At 37.3% G+C, this 22598-nt stretch overlaps 1 non-coding gene across 1 annotated transcript; it reads right to left on the bottom strand.

Moving 5' to 3' along the window:
- Positions 1-1648: 1648 nt before the first annotated feature.
- Positions 1649-1755, bottom strand: LOC118486054. Its single transcript, XR_004877910.1, has one exon. It is a non-coding gene; the product is annotated as a small nucleolar RNA R71 (small nucleolar RNA).
- Between the last annotated feature and the right edge of the window lie 20843 nt (positions 1756-22598).

Below are 22598 nucleotides of genomic sequence, written 5' to 3'. Positions count from 1 at the left end.
AATGGTTTGGTAAGGATCTTGCCCTTGTTCAGCGTTTAGAGGTCCTGCAAGGGACCTGGGTCAAATTTAGTAGGATCTCCTTCAATGCCCATAGGTATTGGATGGCAGGGATCCAAACTCTTTGACCCCCTCATAAGTTAACTACTATTAATAATATAACCCGGCTATTTAGGACTGTATCCCTGCTGACTCAGACTACTTAGTCGAGGGTAACGTCACCGCCAAAAGCGGGGCCTACCATAATTTGCATTAATAACTTAATTCATTATCTTTCAATAATCCGACCCTTTAGGATTGTATCCTTGCTGACTCAAACTACTGGGTTGAGGGTAACGTCGCCTTCAAAAGAGGGGTCTACTACAATAACTAAGATAATCTCTTAAATAAGTGCAAAAGTGCGAAAATAATCAAAGGTTATACTAATACACGAGTCGGATCCAAGTGATTCATCTTGTCTATCTCTTTTTATTTTTATTTTATTTTTCAGCATTTAGTTAATTTTTATTTTCTTAGTTTAAAAAAACCTTTTCTAACTTTTTGATTTGATTAGACGTTGAGGATAAACCGGTACTAAAAGCTCTTGTGTCCCTGGACGACCTTGGTATCTTACCAACACTATACTACGTCCACGATGGGTGCACTTGCCCATATGTGTGTTTAGTGTTAGTAAATATCGTGTTTTATAAATTTAAAACTTGGCTAAAAGTGTAAAAAGGGCTTAAATATACATCTAAATTATATTACACTACACACGCATCAAGTTTTTGGCGACGTTGTCGGGGACACAAGGATTTTAAGAAAGTTAGGAATCAACGGCCTAATCATATTTTTATTTTTCTTTTTAATTTTTTAGGATTTTCTTAATTTTTCAGCTTCTGCAGAGCTCAGCACGGGCCGTGCCTGGTCGGACACGGGCCGTACCCAGCATCGTTACTGGCAGTTTTTAGTTTTCCAAGTTACAGAAGGCTGAACACGGGGCCGTGTCGGTGCAACACGGGGTCGTGTCCAACTTTCCAGTAACTGGGATCTGGAAAACAATCACTGTAACTCCGACCACGGGCCGTGTTCGCTAAGCACGGGGCCGTGGTGAACCTTCTGACCAGCATTCTTTTCTGTTTTTATTGTAGGACTTGGAACCAGACGCCATCCTACGTAGTGTATGAGCTCCAATTCTAATAAGGACATAAAAGAACCTCTAGAAGAACCCGAACGCTTTCTCAGAAAAAGACTAAAAGCTAAAAACCAAGAGAAAGTTTCGGGGAATCCACCTATGGCGGACCAACGTACCCTCATGGATTATCTACGACCCACCGTAGGTAACCTAGGCGCCGCTATCAATGCACCGAATGTTGAAGCCAATAACTTCGAACTTCGGCCGCATTTGATACAAATGCTCCAAAACTCCGCAACCTTCCACGGGCGTGCGGACGAGGATCCCCATCTACATATTACTAATTTCTTAGAAATATGTGATACCTTTCGGATCAATGGAGCATCAAATGACGCCATCCGCCTCCGAATGTTTCCTTTTTCACTAAAAGACCGAGCGAAAGCTTGGCTCAACGCCCTCCCAGCTGGATCGGTAAACACCTGGGATGAACTAGCCCAAAAATTTCTATATAAGTATTTCCCTCCCGCTAAAACGGCTAAATTAATGACTGAAATTAATACATATTCACAAGAGGACGGGGAATCCTTATATGAAACTTGGGAAAGGTTCAAGGAACTATTACGCAAGTGTCCACAACATGGCCTTGCGATATGGCAACAAGTATCCACTTTCTATAATGGATTGTTGCCACACACAAGGCAGACACTTGACTCTAGCTCTGGGGGACTTTTAGGTAATCGCCGCCCGCATGAAATATATAACCAAATTAAGGAAATTGCTCAAACCAATTTTCAGTGGCACACTCCCCGAGGCAATAAATCTATTGCCCCGAGCGCCCATAAGGTTGATGAAAGCACTTCTTTGCAAGCCCAAATCGAGGCCCTTTCTTCAAAAATAAAAAAATTAGAAATGACAAAAACAGTCTCGGTTATGGCTTGTGAAGGGTGTGGTGGGCCACATGAAAATTGGAGTTGTATGAAAGAAACGGAAGATCAACAAGAGTCGGTAAGCTACATTGATAATAGACCTAGGCCGTCGGGTCCTCCAACGGGCACCTACAACCAAGGATGGCGAAGCCACCCAAACCTTGGTTGGAGAGAGCCCGACAATAGTAGTAACCAACAAACCCAACGAACAAACTTTCAACAACCAAGAAATGAGTCACAAAATTTCACTCAACAACAAGGTGGACGAGAAAGGCTTGAAGATATTGTATCTCGCCTCGTCTCCGACACTGAAAAGAAAAACTCGGAAAGGTTTCTACAATTAGAATTAAATTTTAGAAATCAACAAGCTAGTATTCAAAACATAGAAAAACAATTAAATCAACTAGCTCAAAATTTTTCCGAGAGACCACAAGGTGCATTACCAAGAAATACCGAAAAAAACCCAAAAGCGCAAGTTCATCTCATCACGTTACGAAACCGCACCGTAGGGCCTGCGGAGGCGCCACCGCCGACAGAAGAAACTGTACCCCCGCCTCTGCAGGAAAAGAACTCCCCTCCGTCATCAGAGCCTACCAAGGCTCCTCGAGTTCCGTACCCCGGTAGGTTAATTCGTCAAAAGACCAATGAGCAATTCGTAAAATTCGAAAGTCTGTTAAAACAATTGCATGTCAATATTCCTTTTATTGATGTCCTAACCCAAATGCCCAAATACTCTAAGTTCATGAGGGACTTCCTCACTCATAAAAAGAAAATTGAAACTTTGCAATTAGTTAACTTAGGAGAAGAATGCTCTGCTCTCGTACTCAACAAACTTCCCCAAAAGAAAATCGATCCCGGAAGCTTCACGATTCCCTGCTCAATCGGGGATTCCCCCGTTCGTAATGCACTAGCCGATCTTGGGGCTAGCATTAACCTCATGCCCTCATCTATGTTTAAAAGACTCGGACTAGGAACAACGAGTCCTACAAAAATGAGCATACAACTTGCTGATCGATCCGTCAAATTCCCGCAAGGTGTCATCGAAAATGTCCTGGTAAAGGTAAGCAAATTCGTCTATCCGGCCGACTTTGTCATACTCGATATGGAGGAAGACACCGAGGTCCCCCTCATACTAGGGAGACCATTTCTTGCCACCGCACAAGCAGTGGTAGATATGAATGATGGAACGCTCACCTTGAGGTACGGGGATGATGAAGTAAAATTCGGAGTTGGGAAGAGAATAGAAGACGACGACCCGGTCAACTACATGAAGGTTATTGATTCGAGTTTGGATGCGGCTCTCCGACGGTGTAACATGGGATGCCAAACATCCCACTCAGAAAATATATAACCTCACATTGGGTCTAGCCAAGGACCCTTATAAACGTGGCGCACCACGGAGGCATTCCGCGGAACTATCCTTAGTTAGTTTTTTAGTTTTAATTTTGCAGGAATAAAACACACTCATGGTGGTAAAGAATGAAAAGGGGAACGAGAAACATGACCCCATGCACAAGAACAAGGCAACCCGACATAAATTTCTCCATTACAGAAGGTTCAACACGGGCCGTGTCCAACCAACACGGCCCCGTGCTGAACCCCCTGCAGAAAATGCCCAGTTCAGGTAACTGGACACGGGCCGTGTTCACCAGACACGCCCCCGTGTCCAGGCTTCTGTTTCTTTTCTTTAATTTTTGTTACTAGCACCTGAACACGGGGCCGTGTCCAGACTGCCAGTAACATAAATCTTCGCTTTTTAACACCACATTACACATCCAATCAACCTAAAAATTTATTTTTGGGACACATTGAGGACAATGTGTAATTTAAGTGTGGGGGGGAAGCTAAAACCTTGAAATTTTGCAAATCCTATTAACAAGCCTTACACAAAACTCTATTGGAACCGCTAAACACCCCAATTTTTTTCAAAAATTTTCATTTTTTTTTTACTTGTCTAAAGTTTAAGTTTGGAATCCTAGGATTAAAAAGGTTATATTTTTACAAATTTACAACCGATAGCGTCGTGATAACAAGAACCAACGTAAGAAAATTATGAAACGGCATGACAAGCTTAGTTAAAAATTTGATTATATATACTTGATCACATAAAAAACACATCCCCACAAAAGTGAGTTTTGAGCCTTTATTGAGCATACAAATTTACATCTTTAAGAGTAAATGCTCATTTTTCGTTTCTTATGTGAATAGCCGCTTGGTTCTTACGACTCTAGAACTTGCCACGACGATTCATTCCCGGTACTTACCAACTTAAACCCAAGTAAGAAATGATGGAGGCATTAGGACCAACCATTTTTTTTCTACACCATTATTTTTCAATTTTTTTTACCACCTACCCAAAAATCCCCCTAGTTAACCCCTTTGAGCCTAAATCTTTCATTTCTTTACCCTAAAACCCTTTTTATTTTCACCCTTTATTTTAGTAACAAGCTCGGTTTTTCGTGTGACAAAAAAAATGATGAAGTTAGAAATAAACAAACAAAGCTCTTAAAACAAAAGGCTTGTTTGGAGAAATACTTCAAAATAAAAAGTCAATAAAACAAAGTTTTCACGAAAACCGACGCTTTTTACGCTTTTCGCCCTTTTACTAACCACTAACCCAACCACCCACCTTTAGCCCAAGCCTAACCCTTCACCCAAAAAGCCCTCTTGATACTTACAAAGGTATAAAGTTAAAAAGGAGGAGGATTGACTGCTTGGCAAGCTTATGGTAGGAATAAGTTCCATGCCGCTCTCGAGTGATTCACTAAAAATAAACCTTCGGCCGAGTGTTGAGTGATTCCCCGTGAGGTATGTGAACTTGTATATAAATGAAATTTTAAAAAGGCATGCTATGCCCAAATAAGTAATTTCTCTTATGAAACGTTCTAAATAAATCATAACGAATAGGATTGTAAATAAATAAATATAAAACCAAAAGATCTTGGATTCCCGACACTCTATGACAAGCCAAAAACCTTCTCTTCTACCCATTCCATTTGGGAGTGTAAGCCACATATTAAAGAATTTTGCTTAAGGACAAGCAAAAATTCAAGTGTGGGGGTATTTGATGTGTGTAAAATGCAACATATAAATTACATCAAATGAGGCATAAAACTAACCCTTTTTAAGTACTAATGTTGGAAAAAGAGTATTTTTGTCTTCCTTTTGTATTTTCAGGATGAAATAAGCTCAAATTCACAAAAGAAGCAAAAAGACAGCTAAATCTAACATAAATACAAGAAAAGGAACAAAAGTTGATTGCCCGACCCCTCAACGGCATCCTCCCAAGCAGAAAAGAGAAGTCAGAAGACTGAACACGCCCCGTGCTCAGCCAGCACGGGGCCGTGCCCAAGAAGCAGCAGAAAAGACAAACCTATAGAAGCTTCTATTGCCCACCACGGGGCCGTGTCCAGTGAGCACGGGGGCGTGGCGAAAGTACAGCAGGCGCATTAATTGTAATTGCGAATTACAATTAATGAAGAGAGATAGTGTCAGACGGGCACGGGGGCGTGTCCAGCGGACACGGAGCCGTGCCCAGCCTTCTGTTCAGCCTATAAATAGGAGTGTTTGGTTTCATTTCAACTCATCCCTTGGCACACCACCTCTCTCACACTTCATCCACCACCCACCACCACCATAACACCATCATCCACCACCATCATCCATTGTCCATCATAGAGTGTGTGAGTCGTCTCGGGATCCAAGATTGATCGTAAGAGTTCTTGACAATCAAGGCCATGTTTGCCTAAGTCTCTTACATCACTTGGTGAAGACAAGTGTTTAGTATAATACTTTTTATTTTTAGTCTTTTGCACTTTTTATTTGGTTTTGTATTAATGACTTTAATAACTAGTTACTTATATTGAAGGTGATCTTTCCTTATCGTTTGTCCGTGGTGTCTTGGCATTATTTTACTGTCTATATAAAATAAAAGATTTTCACCATTCATATCTCCACGGTCTATATGGAGATTTGTTGGCTACCTAGTCGGGGGTTAAGGGAACGATTTGGTAAGGGTCTTGCCCTTGTTCAGCGTTTAGAGGTCCTGCAAGGGACCTGGGTCAAATTTAGTAGGATCTCCTTCAATGCCCATAGGTATTGGATGGCAGGGATCCAAACTCTTTGACCCCCTCATAAGTTAACTACTATTAATACTATAACCCGACTATTTAGGACTGTATCCCTGCTGACTCAGACTACTTAGTCGAGGGTAACGTCACCGCCAAAAGCGGGGCCTACCATAATTTGCATTAATAACTTAATTCATTATCTTTCAATAATCCGACCCTTTAGGATTGTATCCTTGCTGACTCAAACTACTGGGTTGAGGGTAACGTCGCCTTCAAAAGAGGGGCCTACTACAATAACTAAGATAATCTCTTAAACAAGTGCAAAAGTGCGAAAATAATCAAAGGTTATACTAATACACGAGTCGGATCCAAGTGATTCATCTTGTCTATCTGTTTTTATTTTTATTTTATTTTTCATCATTTAGTTAATTTTTATTTTCTTAGTTTAAAAAAACTTTTCTAACTTTTTGATTTGATTAGACGTTGAGGATAAACCGGTACTAAAAGCTCTTGTGTCCTTGGACGACCTCGGTATCTTACCAACGCTATACTACGTCCACGATGGGGCACTTGCCCATATGTGTGTTTAGTGTTAGTAAATATCGTGTTTTATAAATTTAAAACTTGGCTAAAAGTGTAAAAAGAGCTTAAATATACATCTAAATTATATTACACTACACACGCATCACGAACCTATTTTTATAAATCTATAAATTTACATCTCTAGTTATTTTAGACTTGTTATATATATATATATATATATATATATATATATATATATATATATATATATATATATATATATACAGGGGAGGGTTAAATAGGAAACCCTAAAAATTTGAGAAAACCCTAGAAAACTTAACCTCCCGACTTTTTTTTTTGAAAAAAATAACACATGTAATATACATGTTTTTAAGAGTCTTAAGCCAAAAAATCAAAAAAGCGCCGAGTAGCTTTTTTTTTAAAAAAAATAAACAAGTTTCAGCACTTTTTGTCTGACACATGTTAGTGATGAAAGTTGCTGAAACTTGTTTATTTTTTTTAAAAACATCCACTCGGCGCTTTTTTGATTTTTTTGGCTCAAAACTCTTAAAAACATGTATATTACATGTGTTATTTTTTTCAAAAAAAAAAGTCGGGAGATTGGGTTTTCTAGGGTTTTCTCAAATTTTTAGGGTTTTCTATCTAGCATTGTCCTATATATATATATATATATATATATATATATATATATATATAGGGGACCGCTAAAATGAAAACCACCTCCTGTTGTAAGAACCACGAGAACCAGTTCCTAACCACTAGATCAACAAGATGGATGGATGAGATTAAAAGTAACTAATATTAATATTAAATACATTTTGTCTTATTATGTCTTTAATATTTTAATTCAAAAGGGTAGTTTAGTAAAATTACTTTTTTTTGTCTTTTAGTCTTTATTATTTTTTTTATTACTTTTTTGTTTTACTATATTACTTTTTATTTTTTAAAAAGAATTTTTTTATTAAAACCATTTTTAAATTCAGATTTATTTAACAAGACAATTTTTTTGCGCGTCGGTTTTTGCACGCCATTTTTACGCCCGACTTTTTCACGCGTAGTTTTTTAACGGGGTCGTTTTTGCACGCAGTTTTTTACGCTCGGCATTTTCAGGCGTCGTTTTTTTAACGCGCCGTTTTTTACGTCTCGTTTTAAGGCGGCGTTTTTTATGTCCCCTTTTTCCGCGGCGTTTCTATGCGCCACATTCACGCCCCTTGTTTAGGCGCCGTTTTATCACACGTTTTTTTTACGTTTTACAACTTACATAGAAAAAGTTTTCCGTTTTACGTTTTACGTTAAAAAGTTTAGGTTTTACGTTTTACGTTAAACTTTTTAACTTTTTACTTTTACGTTAAACATTTTACGTTTTAGGTAAAACTTTTTACGTTTTAGGTAAAACTTTTTACGTTTTACGTAAATCTTTTTACGTTTTACGTTAAACTTTTTACGTTTTACGTTTTACGTTAAACTTTTTACGTTTTAGGTTTTTACGTTTTACATTTTACGTTTTATGTTAAATTTTTTATGCTTTACGTTTTACGTTAAACTTTTTACGTTTTACGATAAACTTTTTACGTTTTACGTTAAAAAGTTTACGTTTTACGCTAAAAAGTTTACGGTTTACCTTTTTTTCACATAAACTTTTTTACGCAAAAACGAACGCACCCATAAATCACAGCTCGGTATGTGTCTCAGATAAATTGTTATCATCATCATCGACTGGAAAAAAAAATATAACAAACCAACAACAAAAATTAAAACAATGTTTGGATTCTTGAAAAAACCGGGGTTTGGCTCAGATTTTGCTGATAATCAGAGGTTGCAAAGTGGGGTTGCAAGTTCAAAAACCTACCCTCCACCATCCTTGCCACCCCATCGTCATCAAAATATGCATTTTTATTTTGCATCATCGCCGCCCAAACAAACAGATCAAAACCCACACATAGCTCACTGTTTCAAAACATTCAAAAGCATCAACAAAAGCACCAGCAAAAACAACCAAATCCAAACATTAAAAAGCATCAGCAAAAAAACCCCAATATTATTTGATTATATAAATATATGAAACTAACCCAGCTCATGAAATCAATTATCAATGAACAATCAGCCAGAAAAAACAAGTATTAGTTGTGATTACAAGTGACCCACTTGATATAAGCTAACAAAATGCAAAAATAATAAAAAAATAATAAAGTACTAACAAAAACAAAAAGAAAAATCAGATCTTGATTCAAGAAAAATTATGGGTTTATAATAAAATCAACAAAAAATAAAAACAAAAAAGGGTTTGTAAAGATTTAAGGTTATCAACAACCTTGGAAACTCAGAGGCTTAGATTAACATTAATCCCTGTTAAATTAAAAGAAAAAAGTTACCTTCTTTTAATGAGTGGAGTACGTGTTCATGTGTTGATGGAGGCCTTAAAATGGTGTTTATATATTGATCCATTTTTAGTATAATAGTAGTGTGAAAGCAGACTGCAACTTTCAAGAGGTGGGGGATTAATATTTTGTAGAGAGAAGGAGAGGGATCTGCTTTTTGAAGAAACGAGAGAGTCAGATGAAATGAAATAAGGAGAGAAACAAGCATTAAATGGAGAGAGAGAGAGGAGGGATTTGACATTTGGGGTAAAAGAACAAAATACCCTTTAGTTGGCATAATCTGATTGGTTGATAGTGGTTCTCGCAGTTCTTACAACTGGAGGTGGTTTTCATTTTAGCGGCTCCCTATATATATATATATATATAGGGGTAAGATCAAATAAAAAGTATATTTTGTCTAAGTAGGATGAGAAGAAAATCTCAACCATTCATTTTTTAAATCAATGGTTAAGATGAAAGTGTAGAAGAAAGGAGGAGTGCAAAGGTATCTTGGGAAAATCATATTTATGACTTTCTCTCTCCACATGCAAGGCACATGCATATTCCACCTTCATTTTTTAAACGTTCATAACTTTTTATAGGACATTATTTTTTCATAAAATTTTCACCGTAAAATTGAGTGTCTTTTTATCTTTAATTTGAGTACCATATTGCTATATAAAATATGAGGACTAAAAAACCCACTAAAATGTGTTGTATTTCTATGTTGTATAACATTTTTTTGTGCTGAATTTTTGTACTATATTTTTGTATTAAATTTTTTGTGCTGAATTTTTTTGTCTTAAAGTTTTTTCCAATTTTTTGTACTACATTTTTTTGCTGAATTTTTTCGTGTTATGTTTTTTTGTACTAGATTTTTTTTGTGCTATATTTTTTTGTACTACATTTTTTGTGCTATATTTTTTGTACTAGATTTTTTATGCTAGATTTTTTTGTACTAGATTTTTTTTGTTGTATTTTTAAAAAACAAAAGGGGTGTCACATGTCATTTTCACTCCTATTCATAAGGACCAAAATGCCCTTCATTCCTACTTATTAGGAGTAACACATGTCATCATCACAATTCTTCTTAGGCTACTTAGGCAAAATCCACTTTTTAGTGGATCCTTCCCCTATATATATACATATATATATATATGTATATATAGCATTTACATAGCATATATTATTTAATGGAACTTAGATGTATATATATAATATCGTGTAGTCGAAATCGTACAACTATATTTCTTTTTGCTATTTATATACTCTTAAAAACAAATGTCGGTGGCTATCACATCAAAAACCACCAACATTTGTTTGTTTATCACTAAAGCGAAAACGTACACAATGAAATGATTGGATCAGGTATATTCTCAGCTTTCCTTTTGTTTTATTATTATACTTTTTTATTATTTAACTTTAATTCAAAGCAACAAACCATTGTGTAATAAATTCTAAAAATGGTTTTCTCCTTTAACAATATTACGAAAAATCAAATAGACCCGTTCTCTGCGTCTTAAGACTATATTGTTTTTAGTTTTCTATTTCCTTTACCGCATGCGTACACCAAAAACGATCAAGTTCACATTTAACAATATAACGAAAAAACAAACAAAGATGTTCTACGCGTGTTACAACTATATCGTTTTTAGTTTTTTATTTCCTTTACTACACGCGCACACCAAAAACGATCGAGTTCACACCTGCCGCCACACTCGGGTCACACCCTCAACCTTTTGATAATGAACAAATTGACCCGTCATCCTTAAGTAAGTTATACATCCACTTCAAACTTTTGGTAATGAACAAATTAAGTCGTCAACATTTTCTACTTAATAACTTGACATCTCATTTTATCTAAATTAGTTTTATGACTTTACACCGTGTGACAGAGTATTATACTTTTTTTCATCTATGCCTAACTGTGTTAGTGTCTAAACTACTTTTACGTTTTTACACCGCTGTCTAAATTACCTTTGCAGTTTTACGCTGCAACGTTCAAAACATTATACTCTTTTTATTGTCTATGTCTAATAACAATAATGTCACGAACGTAACGTATATAACAAAGTAAAAAACGCGTAATGTCATTTGCAGGCACCACACGTTAGTGTTATCATCGTTATGTGTGTAACAAAATCACAAACACGATGTTGCCGCCGCAACGCGCGGCATGGGTCAAAATTCTAGTTATATTTAAACGAGATTTTAGGACCCACGTGTTGTGGTGAGAATGTTTTACCAAAAAGAAAATAGTGTCATGTGTTATGAACAATCACACATCACGCCCCGACATAGTCTGTCCTTAGTTGGGGTGTGACAGGTAATTACCGGATACCATCCGGTACGAAAAAGACCTGTAAAACTAGAATACATTAATTGTTATATACCATCAGTTAATCTGGTTCTACCTGTTCGAACCCTTGTTTTGGTTTGCAAAATCTTCAAATTTGATTTGTATACTTTACTAAAATCTAATATTAAGCTAATAATCGACCTTTCATATTTCTGATAATTAACCTAGCGTTCTCAGTTGTTTAGTACGCTCCTCACGATATTCCAATCTTCCATATTCCATCATAATCATAAACTTGATGCATTTAACACTTAAATGCCATAACATATTACACATTTTTATTCAAATAAAACTTTGTTGGAAAACCAAGTACTTTTGGAATTATTATTATTATTATTATTATTATTATTATTATTATTATTATTATTATTATTATTATTATTATTATTATTATTATTATTATTATTATTTGAGAATAGTGTGTATAAGACCTTTGGGTATACTTTAACCTAACTTAACTCCACCTAAGTGACACATCAACTCTTTTTTTCCCTCATTTCACTTTGTCTCACTCTAAGGAAATGGTTTAACATGTTAACACATAACTCACTTAATGCATTTTAATATTGAGTTTTTGTCAAAAAAAGAAAATAATAATTAATTCAATCTCTTAACATTGGGTTAACATGTTAATACATAACTCGTTTAATGCACTTTAACACAAGGAGGGGGTGGTTTGCAATGTTAGTTTACATGCTGGTGTGCGTTCGGCGTGATATGTTTTTATTGATATATTAAGTTCATTTTACACATTAATCAAGTTTTAAATTTATAAAGCATGATATTCTACTAACACTAAACATACACTTCGGATGGGGGCACCCATCGTGAGTGTAGTATATCGTTGGTAGGATACCGAGGTCGTCCAAAGACATAAGAGCTTTTAGTACCGGTTTATCCTCAACGTCTAATCAATCTAAATTTTTTTTGAGAAAAGTTTTAAAAAATGAAAAATAAAAACTAAAAATGCAAAAGTAAAATAAAAACAGATAGACAAGATGAATCACTTGGATCCGACTCGCCTTTAATGTATCCTTTGATGATTTTCGCACTTTCGGACTTTTTAAGAGATTATCTTAGTTATAGTAGTAGGCCCCTCTTTTGAAGGTGATGTTATCCTCAACCCAGTGGTTTGAGTCAGCAGAGATACAATCCCAAAGGGTCGGGATACTGAAAGATAATTAAGTTAGTTATTAATGTGAAAAGTGGTAGGCCCCTCTTTTGAAGGCGACGTTACCCTCGGCTAAGTGGTTTGAGTCAGCAAGGATACAATCCCAAGAAGCCGGTTTAATGTATTAATAGTAGTTTACATATGAGGGGTTAAGTTAGTTATTAATGTGAAAAGTGGTAGGCCCCTCTTTTGAAGGCGACGTTACCCTCGGCTAAGTGGTTTGAGTCAGCAAGGATACAATCCCAAGATGCCGGTTTAATGTATTAATAGTAGTTTACATATGAGGGGTTTAAGTTATTCGCACCCTCACCATACAATACCAGTGGGTATTGAAGGAGGTCCCAGTAAGCTTGAACCAGGTTCTTGCATGATCTATACACTTAACAAGGCAAGAATCTTACCAAACCATTCCCCTAACCCCCGACCAGGTAGTCAACATGCTTTTATATAGACCGTAAAAACATGAATAATGCAATCTTTTACTTTACATAGACAGTAAAGTAACGTCAAGACACCACAGAAAAATGATAGGAAGAATTCAACTTCAACATAAGAAACTAGTTATTAAAGTCATTAATACAAAACCAAATAAAAAGTGACGAAAGATTAAAAATCAAAAGTAATACATAAAACACTTGTCTTCACCAAGTGATGTAAGAGGCTTAACCAAACATAGCCTTTGATTGGCAAGAACCCTTACAATCAATCCTGGATCCCAAGAATACTACACACTCTAAATATGGATGATGGATGATGGTAGTGGGTGTTGGTGTTGTAGTGGTGGTGGAATGGTGGCAAAGTGGGAGAGTAGTGGTTTGCCAAGTGACGCCTTTGAAGTGAGCCACGCACCCCTATTTATAGCCTGCACAGTACTCTGGCCACGACCCCGTGTCCGGCGGGCACGCCCCCGTGGCCAGCCTTTTCTCTTCCTTCATTAATTGCAAGTGTCAGCAGAAGGTCCCACACGGCCCCGTGTCCGGTGGGCACGGCACCGTGGTCAGCATAGTATCTGTACTATCAAGATTTGACAAGATTCTGCGTATCTTTGCGTTGACCATGCCCTGCGCTGAGTTGGGCACGCCCCCGTGGTGGGCGTGGAAGCTTCTAAAGGTTTGTCTTTTCTGCAGGTTCCTAACCACACCCCGTATTCGGCTGGGCACGGCCTCGTGGTCAGTCTTCTGTTGCCTTGTTTTTGCTTTGGAGATGTTGCCGAGGGGTCGGGCATGTCACGTTTATTTCTTTTCTTTGTATTTATGTTGGTTTTGGCTTCTTATTTGCTCTTTTTGTTCGTTTAAGCTCATTTGGTCCTGTAAATTCAAAAGGAAGACAAAAACACGATTTTTCCAACATTAGTACTAAAAATGGTTAGTTTTATGCCTAATTTGATGTAATTTATATGTTAAATTTTGCACACATCACATGCCAGGTCATTGTTAACACTCTAGATGTTAGAGTACATGTAACACCCCAACTCGTCTAGGGCTGACGTGTCACTCTTACAGATATCAAATCTAAAAACCAATCCATAGCGTTAAATAAAAGATCCTAATTACATTTATTACATTACAGAAATAAAGAATCTTGGCCAGCAACTTCCTAACGCTCCTCACTGAAATCCCGGATCATCCCATATTACCTGTAAAAACAAATAGGAAGAAAACAAAAAAAGAAAATACGGCTGAGCCAAAAATTGCCCAGTAACGGAGAAATCAACAGTACAAGTAAAGTCATATCAGCGGAAGCAAAACATAACAGAACTAAGACTTAACTAAATCAGATTACTGACACGAGTACCGAAACAGATGCGGACAAAAGACTGATACAAAAACTGATACACGAACCGATCTGAAACTTTAACGAAAACTAACACGGAAACAAAAGTCAACACAAAACCGTTGTAGAGACTTATACATCGTTGACCACGGTGACTAAAATATGTTATCTTGTATAAACAAACTTATTGAAAACATCTTTTAAATAATCTAGTATCCATATAAACAGAAAAGTTTCTAACCTATCATTTGTAGTTTTTAAATGAAACGTTTATACAAATCCAAGAAATAATAACTATCGAATATTTTAAACAACGTTTAATAATGCTATTTTTTTTAAACAAGATACTTGGCAAAAGTATTTTCTTATATAGAGCGTTTGAATTTTATCAAAATAAAATAGTTTATCACATTTCATAGTAAATCAACACTAAAAAAAAGGAACAATTTTCTAACTTTGAAAAGTTATAATTTAGGACTATAATAAATGTAATAAACTGGATTTCAAATGAAATACTTACAAAAGTTACGTACTGACATGGAAAGCCGATACAGAAACAAAACCAAAAACGTAAGCCTAGACACTTTAAATACCATTAAAAATAATATAATCTTTAAAAGAAAGGATTGTTGAAGCTATTATATTTAATAATCGTTTTGATTCAAAACCATCTCTATTAATTAATCAAATTTCATAAGTTATTATTTAATTATAACAAATATTTGTATAGCTTTGGAGATTTATATTTAATAACCAAAATAATCTCGATAACTTGATTTTAAACGTAGAATAATTTAATCCTTACGAAATTTCTTAAACCGATCGGAAAAATGGACACGGAACAAAGACAGACACCGAATCAAATACTGAATACAGGTATTGTCGGACACAAACTAAACGTATAACACGGAATCTAAATCCAAACTGAGACTGATACGGATCGAGACAAATCTGATACAAACCGATACATATACCGAGTCAAAAGAGACATGGCTAATACATAATAGACTCGGATACTGAACACGATCAAAAGCATAATTAACCCAATACACAATCAGAAACATAACCAGATGCGTACAAACATATAAGACATATCAGAACAGATACTTAACGTATTCACATACAGAAACATATACTAACTTACACGACAACTATATATCAATAAAATAAGTCGTGTAACACAGAAGCACCCAGAGCCAGAAACAGAAACAGACTGGTACACAGCTAGCTAGTTCATGCACCTATGAGATGGTGAGTGTGGCGTTCACCCCTTATTCCATCTCCAGACAAACAAACTCAAACTCAGAGCTAAGATCGATCTATACGCCTCTAGTGGCCAAGGTGCTACACAAGCACGAGCTAGAGACGCCGTGAACTTTGATTACGCACTGTCACGATAAGTGCCATGCCGTTGACGCCCAAACGACAAGCCAGACATGCTTGGGTGACAGAGTACAAATACTAGGGCCTTGTAAATAATTTACATCCTACTGAATATAATATTAACAGGAACATGCGACCACGAGTACAAGTCTGAGGTATGGCATGCTACAACACACTAATAACAAGTAGGAAAATAAAATACTAACTCAGATGACGTATCACATATCGAACGAAAACAGGTATCGAAACATGAAAATAACATTTTAAGACAGAGACAATAATCCGTACTACAAAGTAACGGAGGATATGATAAAGAGAAGTACTATGATGAGAAGACTAAAGAATTCGTACCAAAGAGTAATGAATCTAATAAATAAAAGATACTACGATGTAATCGAAACGGAATCCGTACCTTATTAGTAGTTAAGGGAAGGTGGTATAAGTCGTAAGGCTTGAATCACGCGTCGCAAAATCCTACAGCATTGTCGGATTTTGATTATGATAAGCTATCATTTAGTTTCGCCAATTATTTCACTTGTTAACTAATTTGTGTCCATAACCCCTTATAATTTATTTTAGCATTTTTACACCATGACTTGTAGGTCAGATGAAGTTTACCTTTTTATAAACATCTAATCACAGTCTATAAATAATAAGATAACTGATTTAGAGAATCTTATAATAAGTTATAGGCCATTTCACAATTCAAGATATGAATCACAATATCTACGTTTAAACTTTAAAATCCACTAACTCATAAGGTATTTTCTTTTATTTAAATAAAAGGCTTTAACTTTTAGAATACATTAATTTAGTTAAAACAAAAGTTAATATAAATAAAATAAATTTGAAGACTCATATGAATTATTAGTTTTTTTTTTTTTTTTTTTTTGAATAAAGGCGGAATTTTATAAAAACCTTAAGCAAGGTGCTCAAGCAAAGTACAAACAATGAAAAATAGAATGACAGAGAAACAGGAAAAGAATACAGACAATTACATTAGAAACTGAAATTTCTCCAGTTCTCCCATGATATATCCGACAACCCTGCCCGATTTTTTACCCAAGTGTATGAGATGGCCTTAATATCACTGATTAGTTTTGCGATATCAGGAGGTTTACTTTTGAAGATAACTGCATTCCTCATCAGCCAGATGTTCCAGCAGGTTGCTGCCGCCACTGTGTACACCGCCCGATTCAGTTTTTTTCCACCTTTATAAGAACCGATGAACTCTAGCAATTGTACCACACTTAGAATATAACGCGGTAAGGGAATTTTCATCCATTGAAAGATCAAGATCCAAGTTTGTTGAGCCATATCACAGGTAATGAGAAGATGACTTACTGATTCCAGCGATTCATTGCAGAGAACACAATTTGAGGAGTTGAGATGTAGGCGCCGAATTTGGAGTGCTTCTTTTGTTGCAATACGGTCCAAGACTACCCTCCAGAGGAAACAGTTGACTTTTTTTGGTATCCAGTGGAGCCAATTAAGCACCTTTGTTTCATTGATTAAGTTTATTTCATCCAGTTCAGCACGGACAATACTAACTTGGAACTTCACCTTTTTTTCACCCAACTTCCACAGCTAACCATCTGATCTAGCACTAATTATGACATTCTTCACGCATACTAAACAATCCGCCCATTCGTTCTTCAGTTCTTCATTTGACAGAACATTTCTACTACCCCAGAACCATTCGGCTCTACCTTGTATTATATTATAACGGTCCGATACGCTGCAACGTTTATTACTTTCTAATTCAAACAGATTCGGGAATAATTCACATAACGGTCTACTTCCCACCCACGGGTCTAGCCAAAAACAAGTTTTATCTCCACTTCCCAGGTCTACAACCATTTTTTCACGCACAATTATCGGCTGAATTTCGTTACTACGTCCCATTTTTACTATTGACTTCCACACACCTCCTATAGAATTTTTTAGCGGAATGGACGATTGACATCTTGGTCCACCGTGTATGGCCGTAATCACCCTTGCCCACAACGAAGATAACTCATTTTTGTATCTCACACACCATTTAATCATGAGGGCTTTGTTTGTTGAAGCTAGGCTACCTATACCCAATCCCCCTTTGTTTTTTGGAGCTACGACTTTGAACCAAGGAACCCAACTCACTTTGCTTTTTTCCATACACCCACCCCACAAGAATTTTCTTCGAATTTTTTCCAACTGTTTTAATACTTGAATCGGTGCACAGAAAAGCGAAAGAAAGTATGAGGGTAGGTTACCTAAAACCGCTTCAATTAATGTCACCCTTCCACCAAAAGATAAAGTACGAGCCTTCCATAATGTGAGCTTCTCCTCAAATCTTTCAATAATAGGTCTCCAATTTTTTACCAAATTCATATTTGCACCGACCGGAAGGCCTAAGTAAGTGAAGGGGAACGTACCCGTTTTACATTGTAAAATAGCCGCCTTTTGCGTAATGACTTCATTTGATACACCCACACCGAACAATTGACTTTTTGAGAAGTTCACCTTTAAACCCGATGACAAATGAAAACATCTTAACAATCTCGAAAGATTTTGAAGGTTTGAATCAGACCACTCCCCAACAAATAATACATCATCCGCGTATAGTAGATGAGATATAAGAGGACCTTCATTCGGAGTTTTACATCCCTTGAATAAACCATTTGTGTTAGCCGTGACCGTAGCAACATGTAGTGCTTCCATAGCAAGGATGAACAGTAAAGGTGATAAAGGATCCCCTTGACGAACCCCACGCTCAATGACGAATTCTTCTGAAGGTGAACCATTTACCAGAACTGAGGTTCTTGAGGAAGATAGAATACCCGACACCCATTTCCGCCATAAAGCGGGAAATCCCATTTGTGAAAGCGTTGACTCCAGGAACTTCCAACTAATAGAGTCAAAAGCTTTTTCGAAATCAACTTTGAACAACATCATTTTATTCCTCGACTTCTTGCACCAAGAGATTAGCTCGTTAATTATGAGAGGGCCCTCCAAAATGCTTCTCCCTTCAATATAAGCCGTTTGAGTATCGCTGATTAAATAACCCATCACTTTCTTCAATCTCTTAGCCAGGATTTTGGAAACTAGCTTTGAGATACACCCGATGAGATTAATAGGCCGAAATTCCTTAATAAATTGAGGGTTGGACGACTTAGGCACTAGAGTGATAAAACTTGAATTGCAACCACGACTTAATTTACCGTGAACATAAAAATGATCAAGTAAGTTAACAAAATCAGCCTCCATGATGTCCCAGAAGTGCCTAATGAAGCTGAATGTAAAGCCGTCTGGACCCGGAGTCTTGTCACCCCCACAATCCCATACTGCCTCCTTGATTTCTTCTTTAGAAAATCGTTTCACTAACATCGCTGATTGATCTAAGGATAAGACCTTAAAACCGTTATTAGTGAAACATGGCCTACTGTGGTTTTCTTCCTTAAACAATTGTTCAAAATACTTCTTGATTTCCAGTTTTAGAGAATCGGGATGCGAGATCCATACATTATTAAAATTGAGACCATTTATCCTGTTATTCTTCTGGTGACTCTTGATCATGCCATGGAAAAATGAAGAATTCTCATCACCTTCGATTAACCATTTAACTTTAGCTCTTTGCTTTAAATCCTCCAGGTTGTTCTCTTCAAGTTCCGCCACCGTTTTCAACCATGATTCTCTATTTCGAATCTCTTCCTCCGAAAGAGAAGAAGATTCCGCTTTCATGTCAAGCGCTTCAATTTTCTTTGATAGGTCACAGACTGTTTCTCGATCACGGATTTTTAACTTCCTACACCATGGTTTAATTGCCAGTTTAACCGCTTTCAGCCTCAGACTCAGCAATTTATCTGGCGGATTGGGTAGTTGAAACTCGCGGTACGATTCAAGCACAATATTCTTTAAACTTCCTTCATTCAGCCACGAGTTAAAGAAACGAAAAGGAGGGGTACCAAATAGATCTTCGGCACACTTTAAGAGTAGAGGGCGATGATCTGACCTGTATCTAGGCAAACCGGTTAATTTTGCTGACGGCCAATTGGATAGGAATGATTGACATACCAACATTCTATCAATTTTGCTTAGACGCGAGCCGTCGTCGGATCTATGAGTATACGAACACCCGAGCATGGTATACTCGGATAGACCATTTGTGCGGATAAAATGATTGAAACTTTCAGCCGCTTGCGGATTAAACTTAGAATTTTTCCTCTCCCTGGGTTCCCTTACATAGTTAAAATCACCTAAGAAAATCCATGCCCCACTGTGTGAATTCATTAGGTTAGTCAGATTCATCCACAGGTCCCTTTTAAGATTAGTATCATGAGGAGCATAAATGTTTACTATGTTAATGTCTCCACCCCCATTTCTAAGATCACCCAAGGTAGCCAAATAGTGCCTGTTTGAAACTGATGATTTACGAACAAAAAGAGAAGGATCCCAGATATTAAGCAACCCCCCTGACCTCCCAGAGGCATCAACTGCCTCTGATTCGAAAAGAGAATTACCCCAGAATGAGTTCACCTGAAGATTTGTTGAATCCGTGAATTGGGTCTCTTGTATTGCAACAAAGTTGACATTGTTATGTTTGATTAGTTCTTTGATATGCACCGCCTTCAATTGATTGCCCGCCCCTCTGATATTCACTGATAGGTAATTCATTGATCATTATTCGACACCCTTTCTCCAGCCACTTGTTTCCTAATATCTTCTTCTTTACCTTCCATGTGAAAGCCCAAACATTCCCCTACCTCCTTTGTGAGACTAACTTCTTTTTCCACCTCCATAGCTTCTACTTGCGAGATAGATTCAGTTTCCTCAGAGATCCCATCATCAATTTTAGAGCTTGAAAATTTGTTTTTGTGTTTCTGACCTTCTATGTTTCGGGGTACCCAAAGTGCATCCTTCATCTTCATCGATGGAAATCTGAATTTGGACTTCCTACCGTTACCCGTCCGAACCGAATTTGGGGATGAATGATTCGAAGTTCCTGCCATATCTTTTGGGGGAATATTTAGATCAATAGGAACCTTATTTTTTATTTGCTGAAGTAATGGTCTGAGGTTAAAAGGATCTGGGGATATAGGGTTATCAGCAGATGGCGATTTTGTCTGGGCTAAGGGGGTATTTTCTTTGGGCTCACTTGGGGGAGTTTCCAATATGTAACCATCATCAAATAAATTATTAAGCCCAAGATCATTTTCATTGTCACCCAAAACTGTAGGCCCAAAATGTGGAGATAGTGGTGGGGTGTCATATGGACCCACTTGAGAATCCTTAGAATTTGAAGATGACGTGGCCCACTCCCTATTATTAATTTCTTTGTTACTACCATTGGGATTCTGGGAATTTATGTCAGCCGCCGACATTGGATGATGTGCAGAATTTCCATCCGCCACCTTATGTTTATTGTCCTTGTTACCAAGGTTCCCTTTCTCCAACGCAGCCCCTTCAACTTCCAGCGAATAATTTTTTGAGCAAGACTGTCCGGATTCCTCCTGGAGTTTTGAATTATTCCGATCATCGGATACTGTCTGAGAAAACGGAAACCCATCACTTATGTCTTCCGTAATGAGGATTTCATGAGGATGACCATTCCAAGCTATGGTTAGAATACTGTTTATACGAGCTACTTTGTTGGTAATGATACCTATGGTGCTCACCGATAGATCTGCATCTTCATCATTTGCTATAGAAGGAATTACAACCGACCCTATCAGGTTCCCAATCTGGTCAAAAATGCTCGGACCCCAGAATTTTAGTGGTACACCCCTAATGTGTAGTTTTGCCAGACGTTGAAACGGAAGGTGTCTTCCATCCCAGGCGAACAGATCTTTAAACCATTTCTCCCAAATATCCTTTTGGTTTTCTAAGAAGTTCATAGCTTCTGTTTTCCCGTCAAACGTGAGAAGTAGTCTTAAACCTCCCATGTATTTTGTAATGAAACCAGACAAACCATCCTCCTCCAATAATTGTTGGTGACATTTCAGATCGAACGGATTACGTAGTTCAGCCACTAGTGATGACTCCCTCCATGTTTTTGATGCTTCACTTTCAACTGTGGTTATATTCACCGAATTATCTTTATCTGGCATGGCAACATGTTTAATACCCGTAGTCACTTCTGCATAGGTTCTCACGTCGTTTGCATGAGGGAGATTATACGTATTAATTTGGCCGGCTTGGTTCTGCCTGACGTTCAACATCGGGTTGTTGCGGGGGTGCTTTCTTTGATGGTTATCCTCTTCTTTAGCAAATTTGGCCGGCTTGACGAACACTTTCCTTTGATCAATCTTCACCGTGCCAAGTTCCGCCGCCATGAGCTGAGCGTCTCTAACTCCTTCAAATCTGATAAAACCGAACCTGTTACCTTTTTTATCCCTTTTCCTTGGGACATATGCATCTGACATTGTACCGAAACCGTAGAAAATCTCCCACAGTAGGTGACTGGAGCAGTCTTCCGGTAGATTACCAATGAAGAAAGTTGTTTCCTTCATTGGTGGTCTTCTGTAGTTCTTGTTATCATCAACCAGCCTTTTTCCTTTATATTTTGCCACCCGCCACGGTTCTTCTTGTCTTTCTTCATATCTCCAGTTGTTAGCTGTTTGTCTTCTGTTCTCCATATTTATTTTCCGGCCCTCCAAACAAACAAACGAATCAGTATCACCCCGACCCTAAAGGTGTTAATGGGATTCGAATCGATCTAGCTAAACTATACTCAGATAGCCGCGATCAATATCAGACCCACTAAGCCCCGAAGAAGTCCAGGATCCACTGCGGGAAATGAGGGTAGAGGAGGTTGAGTACCAAGTGCCGAGAAAAGGAAAACGTCCGAGTGGGGGAGACGCTAGGTCAAGATAGAATGGAAGGTACAAACCGTCACTTCCAGGGGAAGAACAGGACCTCACACGCTA

Source organism: Helianthus annuus, chromosome 13 (assembly GCF_002127325.2).
Source record: "Helianthus annuus cultivar XRQ/B chromosome 13, HanXRQr2.0-SUNRISE, whole genome shotgun sequence".
Taxonomy (NCBI): domain Eukaryota; kingdom Viridiplantae; phylum Streptophyta; class Magnoliopsida; order Asterales; family Asteraceae; genus Helianthus; species Helianthus annuus.
The sequence above is the reverse complement of the archived record's forward strand: the minus strand, read 5'-3'. Positions and strand labels throughout refer to the sequence as shown.